The sequence below is a fragment of the Paramormyrops kingsleyae genome, unplaced genomic scaffold (assembly GCF_048594095.1).
Source record: "Paramormyrops kingsleyae isolate MSU_618 unplaced genomic scaffold, PKINGS_0.4 ups34, whole genome shotgun sequence".
NCBI classification, from domain to species: Eukaryota; Metazoa; Chordata; class Actinopteri; order Osteoglossiformes; family Mormyridae; genus Paramormyrops; species Paramormyrops kingsleyae.
This window is the reverse complement of record NW_027325972.1, coordinates 836,779-847,288: the sequence shown is the minus strand read 5'-3', so window position 1 is coordinate 847,288 and position 10,510 is coordinate 836,779.

The following is a 10,510-nucleotide window of genomic DNA, read 5'->3' as shown; positions in this document are numbered from 1 at the left end:
CTCTCCGAAGAGCCCGCAGTGCTCATCGTCCCGGGCCCGAATGGCCTTGTTGGCCAAGTGGTTGGCAGTGGCTAGTCCAAAGTGTAGCCGGGTAAGGTGCACTTAAAGCCGGGTCAGCCTGACCGTATGTGGGCCTTAAGGTCAGGGGGCCTTTGTCGAAAGTGTAGCCGGGGAAGGTGCACTTAAAGCTGGGTCAGCCTGACCGAATGTGGGCCTTAAGTTTAGGGCCCTTTGTCGAAAGTGTAGCCGGGGAAGGTGCACTTACAGCTGGGTGAGCCTGACCGTATGTGGGCCTTAAGTTTAGGGCCCTTTGTCGAAAGTGTAGCCGGGGAAGGTGCACTTAAAGCTGGGTGAGCCTGACCGTATGTGGGCCTTAAGTTTAGGGCCCCATTGTCGAAAGTGTAGCCGGTGAAGGTGCACTTAAAGTTGCGTCAGCCTGACCGAATGTGGGCCTTAAGTTTAGGGCCCCTTTGTCGAAAGTGTAGCCGGGGAAGGTGCACTTAAAGCTGGGTGAGCCTGACCGTATGTGGGCCTTAAGTTTAGGGGCCCTTTGTCCAAAGTGTAGCCGGGGAAGGTGCACTTAAAGCTGGGTCAACCTGACTGAATGTGGGCCTTAAGGTCAGGGGCCCTTTGTCCTAAGCTGGCCGGACTGTCTTGGGCCCGAAGGGCCCTGCAGGTGGACTGTCTTGGGCCCGAAGGGCCCACTCCCATGAGCCCGTAGGGCTCATCCTCCCGGGCCCGAAGGGCCCTGCAGGCCGGACTGTCTTGGGCCCGAAGGGCCCATTACATAACCCTAAGTAGAAGGTGCAAGCATAACCCTAAGTGCCAGCTGCAAGCGTAACCCTAAGTAGCAGGTGGAAGCATAACCATAAGTGCCATCTGCAAGCGTAACCCTAAGTGCCAGCTGAAACCATAACCCTAAGTCACAGGGGAGTCCGGGAACCAGCGGGCCCTCGGTGAAACTGTACCCGGGGAAGGTGCACTTAAAGCTGGGTCAGCCTGACCGTATGTGGGCCTTAAGTTTAGGGCCCCTTTGTCGAAAGTGTAGCCGGGGAAGGTGCACTTAAAGCTGGGTCAGCCTGACCGTATGTGGGCCTTAAGGTCAGGGGGCCCTTGTCCTAAGTTGGCCGGCTGCCTTGGGCCCGAAGGGCCTTGTCCGAAGAGCCCTGCGGGCTCATCGTCCCGGGCCATTCGGGCCCAGCTTGCGGACTGTCTTGGGCGAGTGTCTTGGGCCCGAAGGGCCCTTTCCGATGAGCCCGTAGGGCTCATCCTCCTGGGCCCGAAGGGCCCTGTTGGCCGGACTGTCTTGGGCCCGAAGGGCCCTACCCGCAGACCCCTCTCCGAAGAACCTGCAGGGCTGATCCTCCCGGGCCCGAAGGGCCCTGTTGGCCGAGTGGTTGGCAGTGGCTAGGTACCTTTTGTAGCCGGAGAAGGTGCACTTAAAGCTGGGTCAGCCTGACCGTATGTGGGCCTTAAGGTCAGGGGCCCTTTGTCGAAAGTGTAGCCGGGGAAGGTGCACTTAAAGCTGGGTCAGCCTGACCGTATGTGGGCCTTAAGGTCAGGGGGCCCTTGTCCTAAGTTGGCCGGCTGCCTTGGGCCCGAAGGGCCTTGTCCGAAGAGCCCTGCGGGCTCATCGTCCCGGGCCCTTCGGGCCCAGCTTGCGGACTGTCTTGGGCGAGTGTCTTGGGCCCGAAGGGCCCTTTCCGATGAGCCCGTAGGGCTCATCCTCCTGGGCCCGAAGGGCCCTGTTGGCCGGACTGTCTTGGGCCCGAAGGGCCCTACCCGCAGACCCCTCTCCGAAGAACCTGCAGGGCTGATCCTCCCGGGCCCGAAGGGCCCTGTTGGCCGAGTGGTTGGCAGTGGCTAGGTACCTTTTGTAGCCGGAGAAGGTGCACTTAAAGCTGGGTCAGCCTGACTGTATGTGGGCCTTAAGGTCAGGGGCCCTTTGTCGAAAGTGTAGCCGGGGAAGGTGCACTCAAAGCTGGGTCAGCCTGACTGAATGTGGGCCTTAAGGTCAGGGGCCCTTTGTCCTAAGCTGGCCGGACTGTCTTGGGCCCGAAGGGCCCTGCAGGTGGACTGTCTTGGGCCCGAAGGGCCCACTCCCATGAGCCCGTAGGGCTCATCCTCCCGGGCCCGAAGGGCCCTGCAGGCCGGACTGTCTTGGGCCCGAAGGGCCCTACCCGCAGACCCCTCTCCGAAGAGCCTGCAGGGCTGATCCTCCCGGGCCCGAAGGGCCCTGTTGGCCGAGTGGTTGGCAGTGGCTAGGTACCTTTTGTAGCCGGAGAAGGTGCACTTAAAGCTGGGTCAGCCTGACCGTATGTGGGCCTTAAGGTCAGGGGCCCTTTGTCGAAAGTGTAGCCGGGGAAGGTGCACTTAAAGCTGGGTCAGCCTGACCGTATGTGGGCCTTAAGGTCAGGGGGCCCTTGTCCTAAGTTGGCCGGCTGCCTTGGGCCCGAAGGGCCTTGTCCGAAGAGCCCTGCGGGCTCATCGTCCCGGGCCCTTCGGGCCCAGCTTGCGGACTGTCTTGGGCGAGTGTCTTGGGCCCGAAGGGCCCTTTCCGATGAGCCCGTAGGGCTCATCCTCCTGGGCCCGAAGGGCCCTGTTGGCCGGACTGTCTTGGGCCCGAAGGGCCCTACCCGCAGACCCCTCTCCGAAGAACCTGCAGGGCTGATCCTCCCGGGCCCGAAGGGCCCTGTTGGCCGAGTGGTTGGCAGTGGCTAGGTACCTTTTGTAGCCGGAGAAGGTGCACTTAAAGCTGGGTCAGCCTGACTGTATGTGGGCCTTAAGGTCAGGGGCCCTTTGTCGAAAGTGTAGCCGGGGAAGGTGCACTCAAAGCTGGGTCAGCCTGACTGAATGTGGGCCTTAAGGTCAGGGGCCCTTTGTCCTAAGCTGGCCGGACTGTCTTGGGCCCGAAGGGCCCTGCAGGTGGACTGTCTTGGGCCCGAAGGGCCCACTCCCATGAGCCCGTAGGGCTCATCCTCCCGGGCCCGAAGGGCCCTGCAGGCCGGACTGTCTTGGGCCCGAAGGGCCCTACCCGCAGACCCCTCTCCGAAGAGCCTGCAGGGCTGATCCTCCCGGGCCCGAAGGGCCCTGTTGGCCGAGTGGTTGGCAGTGGCTAGGTACCTTTTGTAGCCGGGGAAGGTGCACTTAAAGCTGGGTCAGCCTGACTGAATGTGGGCCTTAAGGTCAGGGGCCCTTTGTCCTAAGCTGGCCGGACTGTCTTGGGCCCGAAGGGCCCTGCAGGCCGGACTGTCTTGGGCCCGAAGGGCCCTCTCCCATGAGCCCGCAGGGCTCATCCTCCCGGGCCCGAAGGGCCCTGCAGGCCGGACTTTCTTGGGCCCGAAGGGCCCTCTCTGCAGACCACTCTCCGAAGAGCCCGCAGGGCTCATCGTCCCGGGCCCGAAGGGCCCTGCAGGCCGGACTGTCTTGGGCCCGAAGGGCCCTCTCCCATGAGCCCGCAGGGCTCATCCTCCCGGGCCCGAAGGGCCCTGCAGGCCGGACTGTCTTGGGCCCGAAGGGCCCTCTCTGCAGACCCCTCTCCGAAGAGCCCGCAGGGCTCATCGTCCCGGGCCCAAATGGCCTTGTTGGCCAAGTGGTTGGCAGTGGCTAGTCCAAAGTGTAGCCGGGGAAGGTGCACTGAAAGCTGGGTCAGCCTGAGTGTACATGGGGCCTTAAGGTCAGGGGGCCTTTGTCCTAAGTTGGCCGGCTGTCTTGGGCCCGAAGGGACTACCGAGCTGTCCTTTGATAGCCAACCCAGGGAAGGTGCACTGAGTCCTGGCCAGCATTGCCAGAGTCCACCGATGAGTCAAAACAGAACCAACAGTCGTAGGATGTAGATCTCCCCTAACCAGGTGCACCTAAAGGCGGGTAACTTGGTTAAGAAATTTCAAACCCGTAGCTCAAAGTTTTTGCAAATGAAAATCAGAAATTGACAAGTGCAAAAGCGTAACTTTAAAATCAGAAATGAAATAATGTTTTTTTGTGATGCTCACTGATGCCTCCTGGTGTATGTGCAAGGGATTTACCTAAAAAATAAAAATTAAATGTTCATAATTGCATTAAAAAACGGTCCAAAATTTAAACATGTGTCAAAAATGCATTTATGAACCATATGGGAAATTAACATTGAGGTTCACAAATGCAACCAATTTTTTACAAAAAACCACTGTTGGTTACATATATGCACACTTTATATGGGATTTTTGAATGCATTCGCGTAAAATAAATATTTAAACGGTGTAAGGTACCTAACCCTAATCAGGGACCTGGAGCAAAATTGCATTTGTGAAGTTCAGATTTTAAATAAAAATCATGCAATTACGTAAAATCACGTTTAAAACATGTCCGGAATCTAACTTTTGAGTTAGGTGCCGCTATCCCACCTTTTGACCACTAGGTGTCACCCTAAGACCATATTACGGAAAAGCATTATGAAAATCTGAATTACATTGTAAACCACGAAAGCATTATTTACTATCTGAACAGTGAGATCAAAAATACACCGTTTATTTCATGAACTCATAAATCCATGAATGCAACATTTAAAATCAGAACAAAATGTGGTCACCTGGTCAACCGCCTGAAATAAGGCCGTCTGGTCGACTGTTTCCCCAGGGCCCCGAAGGGCACGTCCTAGGCTGGCTGACATGGGCCCGAATGGGTCAGTTGACCAGATGGCCAAGGTAGGAAAGGGTTGACCAGATGGCTAAGTCGCACTTGGTTAAATAGGGCATCTTAGAAAGGGTTGACCAGATGGCCAAGGTAGGAAAGGGTTGACCAGATGGCTAAGTCGCACTTTGTTAAATAGTGCAACTTAGAAAGGGTTGACCAGATGGCCAAGGTAGGAAAGGGTTGACCAGATGGCTAAGTCGCACTTTGTTAAATAGTGCAACTTAGAAAGGGTTGACCAGATGGCCAAGGTAGGAAAGGGTTGACCAGATGGCTAAGTCGCACTTTGTGAAATAGGGCATCTTAGAAAGGGTTGACCAGATGGCCAAGGTAGGAAAGGGTTGACCAGATGGCCAAGGTAGGAAAGGTTGACCAGATGGCCGAACTTGCAAATGGTTGACCAGATGGCCGGAGTTCCATCTTGCGGCGCTTAAAGGGGATAAACCTCGGGGGGTGGGCGGTCGGGGGTGGCAGCAGTCGGGGGGGGGCTTAAAGCTCGGGCACCAAGGCTCCCATGGAGATCAGGATCCTGGGACCAGAGGGCACCCTGGGCGGACTGTCTTGGGCCCGAAGGGCCCTCTCCCCTGGGCGGACTGTCTTGGGCCCGAAGGGCCCTCTCCCCTGGGCGGACTGTCTTGGGCCCGAAGGGCCCTTTACATAACCTTAAGTAGCATCTTCCAAAAGTCCCGAGACGAAACCAGGCCTCCAGCCGGGCAGAAGGGAAGCCGCGCGTGCCTGGCCGCCCCGCCCTGCCTTGGGTGTGGGCACTGTGGGTGGTACCATAAGTAGCAGGTGTAAGCATAACCCTAAGTAGCTGGTGGAAGCATAACCCTAAGTCACAGGGGAGCCTGGGAACCAGCGGGCCCTCGGTGAAACGGTACCCAGGGAAGGTGCACTGAAAGCCGGCTAGGGTTACCGGGGCCTACTGGTAGATGGACCTAGGGTTCAAGGGGACCATCGGTGAAACTGTACCCAGGGAAGGTGCATTGAATCCTGGGTGCCTTTCAAATGGTTACCTGGTCTTAGGAGGTCCTTAAGGTCAGGGGCCTTTGTCATTAGTGTACCCAGAGATGGTGCACTTACTCCTGGGTACTTTTCATAAGGTTGCCTGGTCTTACGTTTAGATTTATTGGCCAACATGATCATCTTCCAAAAGGCCCGAGACGAAACCAGGCCTCCAGCCGGGCAGAAGGGAAGCCGCGCGGGCCTGGCCGCCCCGCCCTGCCTTGGGTGTGGGCACTGTGGGTGGTACCATAAGTAGCAGGTGGAAGCATAACCCTAAGTAGCTGGTGGAAGCATAACCCTAAGTCACAGGGGAGCCTGGGAACCAGCGGGCCCTCGGTGAAACGGTACCCAGGGAAGGTGCACTGAAAGCCGGCTAGGGTTACCGGGGCCTACTGGTAGATGGACCTAGGGTTCAAGGGGACCATCGGTGAAACTGTACCCAGGGAAGGTGCATTGAATCCTGGGTGCCTTTCAGATGGTTACCTGGTCTTAGGAGGTAATTAAGGTCAGGGGCCTTTGTCCTAAGTGTACCCAGGGAAGGTGCACTGAAAGCTGGGCGCCTTTCAGAAGATTGCCTGGTCTTACGTTTAGATTTTTTGGCCAACATGATCATCTTCCAAAAGGGACGAGACGAAACCAGGCCTCCAAGCCGGGCAGAAGGGAAGTCGCGCGGGCCTCGCCGCCCTGCCCTCCCTTGGGTGCGGGCACTGTGGGTGGTACCATAAGTAGCAGGTGGAAGCATAACCCTAAGTAGCAGGTGGAAGCATAACCATAAGTGCCAGCTGAAACCATAACCCTAAGTCAGAGGGGAGTCCGGGAACCAGCGGGCCCTCGGTGAAACCGTACCCAGGGAAGGTGCACTGAAAGCCGGCTAGGGTTACTGGGGCCGACCGGTAGATTGACCTAGGGTTCAAGCGGGCCCTCGGTGAAACTGTACCCAGGGAAGGTGCATCTAACCCTGGGTAGCCTGGGCCAGCTGTCTTTCATAACCCTAAGTAGCAGGTGGAATCATAAGCATAAGTAGCAGGTGCAAGCATAACCCTAAGTGCCAGCTGCAACCATAACCGTAAGTAGCAGGTGCAACCATAACCCTAAGTAGCAGGTGCAACCGTAACCCTAAGTCGCAGGGAAGGTGCACTTAATGCTGGGTACCTTTCAGACGGTTCCCTGGTCGTAGGAGGTCAGATTTGGGCTATATGATTATGATGGCAGTTGTGCCTTAAGGTGTGGGGGAGAGCTGAGGCCTTTAAGGTCAAGGGGGCCTTTGTCATAAGTGTACCCAGAGATGGTGCACTTACTCCTGGGTAGCTTTCAGATGGTTACCTGGTCTTAGGAGGTAATTAAGGTCAGGGGCCTTTGTCCTAAGTGTACCCAGGGAAGGTGCACTGAAAGCTGGGCACCTTTCAGAAGATTGCCTGGTCTTACGTTTAGATTTTTTGGCCAACATGATCATCTTCCAAAAGGGACGAGACGAAACCAGGCCTCCAGCCGGGCAGAAGGGAAGCCGCACGGGCCTCGCCGCCCCGCCCTCCCTTGGGTGCGGGCACTGTGGGTGGTACCATAAGTAGCAGGTGTGACAGTAACCCTAAGTCACAGGGAAGGTGCACTTCATTCTGGGTTGCCTGGTCTTAGGAGGTCCTTAAGGTCAAGGGGCCTTTGTCATAAGTGTACCCAGAGATGGTGCACTTACTTCTGGGTACCTTTCAGAAGCTTGCCTGGTCTTATGTTTAGATTTTTTGGCCAACATGATGTTCCAAAAGGGACGAGATGAAACTAGGCCTCCAGCCAGGCAGAAGGGAAGCCGCACGGGCCTCGCCGCCCCGCCCTCCCTTGGGTGCGGTCATTGTGGGAGGTGCCCGTGCACGGTACTAGCAGGATATTATGTGAGAGTCATCGTCAACCAGGCTCCAGCATAAGCTGCCCACTCGTCTCTCCCCCAAGCCGTAAAGTGTAGCCGGGGAAGGTGCACTTAAAGCTGGGTGAGCCTGACCGTATGTGGGCCTTAAGTTTAGGGGCCCTTTGTCGAAAGTGTAGCCGGGGAAGGTGCACTTAAAGCTGGGTGAGCCTGACCATATGTGGGCCTTAAGTTTAGGGCCCCTTTGTCGAAAGTGTAGCCGGGGAAGGTGCACTTAAAGCTGGGTCAGCCTGACCGAATGTGGGCCTTAAGGTCAGGGGCCCTTTGTCCTAAGCTGGCCGGACTGTCTTGGGCCCGAAGGGCCCTGCAGGTGGACTGTCTTGGGCCCGAAGGGCCCACTCCCATGAGCCCGTAGGGCTCATCCTCCCGGGCCCGAAGGGCCCTGCAGGCCGGACTGTCTTGGGCCCGAAGGGCCCATTACATAACCCTAAGTAGAAGGTGCAAGCATAACCCTAAGTGCCAGCTGCAAGCGTAACCCTAAGTAGCAGGTGGAAGCATAACCATAAGTGCCATCTGCAAGCGTAACCCTAAGTGCCAGCTGAAACCATAACCCTAAGTCACAGGGGAGTCTGGGAACCAGCGGGCCCTCGGTGAAACTGTACCCAGGGAAGGTGCACTCAAAGCCGGGTCAGCCTGACCGTATGTGGGCCTTAAGTTTAGGGGCCCTTTGTCGAAAGTGTAGCCGGGGAAGGTGCACTTAAAGCTGGGTCAGCCTGACCGAATGTGGGCCTTAAGTTTAGGGGCCCTTTGTCGAAAGTGTAGCCGGGGAAGGTGCACTTAAAGCTGGGTCAGCCTGACCGAATGTGGGCCTTAAGTTTAGGGGCCCTTTGTCGAAAGTGTAGCCGGGGAAGGTGCACTTAAAGCTGGGTGAGCCTGACCATATGTGGGCCTTAAGTTTAGGGCCCCTTTGTCGAAAGTGTAGCCGGGGAAGGTGCACTTAAAGCTGGGTCAGCCTGACCGAATGTGGGCCTTAAGGTCAGGGGCCCTTTGTCCTAAGCTGGCCGGACTGTCTTGGGCCCGAAGGGCCCTGCAGGTGGACTGTCTTGGGCCCGAAGGGCCCACTCCCATGAGCCCGTAGGGCTCATCCTCCCGGGCCCGAAGGGCCCTGCAGGCCGGACTGTCTTGGGCCCGAAGGGCCCATTACATAACCCTAAGTAGAAGGTGCAAGCATAACCCTAAGTGCCAGCTGCAAGCGTAACCCTAAGTAGCAGGTGGAAGCATAACCATAAGTGCCATCTGCAAGCGTAACCCTAAGTGCCAGCTGAAACCATAACCCTAAGTCACAGGGGAGTCTGGGAACCAGCGGGCCCTCGGTGAAACTGTACCCAGGGAAGGTGCACTCAAAGCCGGGTCAGCCTGACCGTATGTGGGCCTTAAGTTTAGGGGCCCTTTGTCGAAAGTGTAGCCGGGGAAGGTGCACTTAAAGCTGGGTCAGCCTGACCGAATGTGGGCCTTAAGTTTAGGGGCCCTTTGTCGAAAGTGTAGCCGGGGAAGGTGCACTTAAAGCTGGGTCAGCCTGACCGAATGTGGGCCTTAAGTTTAGGGGCCCTTTGTCGAAAGTGTAGCCGGGGAAGGTGCACTTAAAGCTGGGTGAGCCTGACCATATGTGGGCCTTAAGTTTAGGGCCCCTTTGTCGAAAGTGTAGCCGGGGAAGGTGCACTTAAAGCTGGGTCAGCCTGACCGAATGTGGGCCTTAAGGTCAGGGGCCCTTTGTCCTAAGCTGGCCGGACTGTCTTGGGCCCGAAGGGCCCTGCAGGTGGACTGTCTTGGGCCCGAAGGGCCCACTCCCATGAGCCCGTAGGGCTCATCCTCCCGGGCCCGAAGGGCCCTGCAGGCCGGACTGTCTTGGGCCCGAAGGGCCCATTACATAACCCTAAGTAGAAGGTGCAAGCATAACCCTAAGTGCCAGCTGCAAGCGTAACCCTAAGTAGCAGGTGGAAGCATAACCATAAGTGCCATCTGCAAGCGTAACCCTAAGTGCCAGCTGAAACCATAACCCTAAGTCACAGGGGAGTCTGGGAACCAGCGGGCCCTCGGTGAAACTGTACCCAGGGAAGGTGCACTCAAAGCCGGGTCAGCCTGACCGTATGTGGGCCTTAAGTTTAGGGGCCCTTTGTCGAAAGTGTAGCCGGGGAAGGTGCACTTAAAGCTGGGTCAGCCTGACCGAATGTGGGCCTTAAGTTTAGGGGCCCTTTGTCGAAAGTGTAGCCGGGGAAGGTGCACTTAAAGCTGGGTCAGCCTGACCGAATGTGGGCCTTAAGTTTAGGGGCCCTTTGTCGAAAGTGTAGCCGGGGAAGGTGCACTTAAAGCTGGGTCAGCCTGACCATATGTGGGCCTTAAGGTCAGGGGGCCCTTGTCCTAAGTTGGCCGGCTGCCTTGGGCCCGAAGGGCCCTGCAGGCCGGACTGTCTTGGGCCCGAAGGGCCCTCTCCCATGAGCCCGCAGGGCTCATCGTCCCGGGCCCGAAGGGCCCTGCAGGCCGGACTGTCTTGGGCCCGAAGGGCCCTCTCTGCAGACCCCTCTCCGAAGAGCCCGCAGGGCTCATCGTCCCGGGCCCAAATGGCCTTGTTGGCCAAGTGGTTGGCAGTGGCTAGTCCAAAGTGTAGCCGGGGAAGGTGCACTGAAAGCTGGGTCAGCCTGACTGAATGTGGGCCTTAAGGTCAGGGGCCCTTTGTCCTAAGCTGGCCGGACTGTCTTGGGCCCGAAGGGCCCTGCAGGCCGGACTGTCTTGGGCCCGAAGGGCCCTCTCCCATGAGCCCGCAGGGCTCATCCTCCCGGGCCCGAAGGGCCCTGCAGGCCGGACTTTCTTGGGCCCGAAGGGCCCTCTCTGCAGACCACTCTCCGAAGAGCCCGCAGGGCTCATCGTCCCGGGCCCGAAGGGCCCTGCAGGCCGGACTGTCTTGGGCCCGAAGGGCCCTCTCCC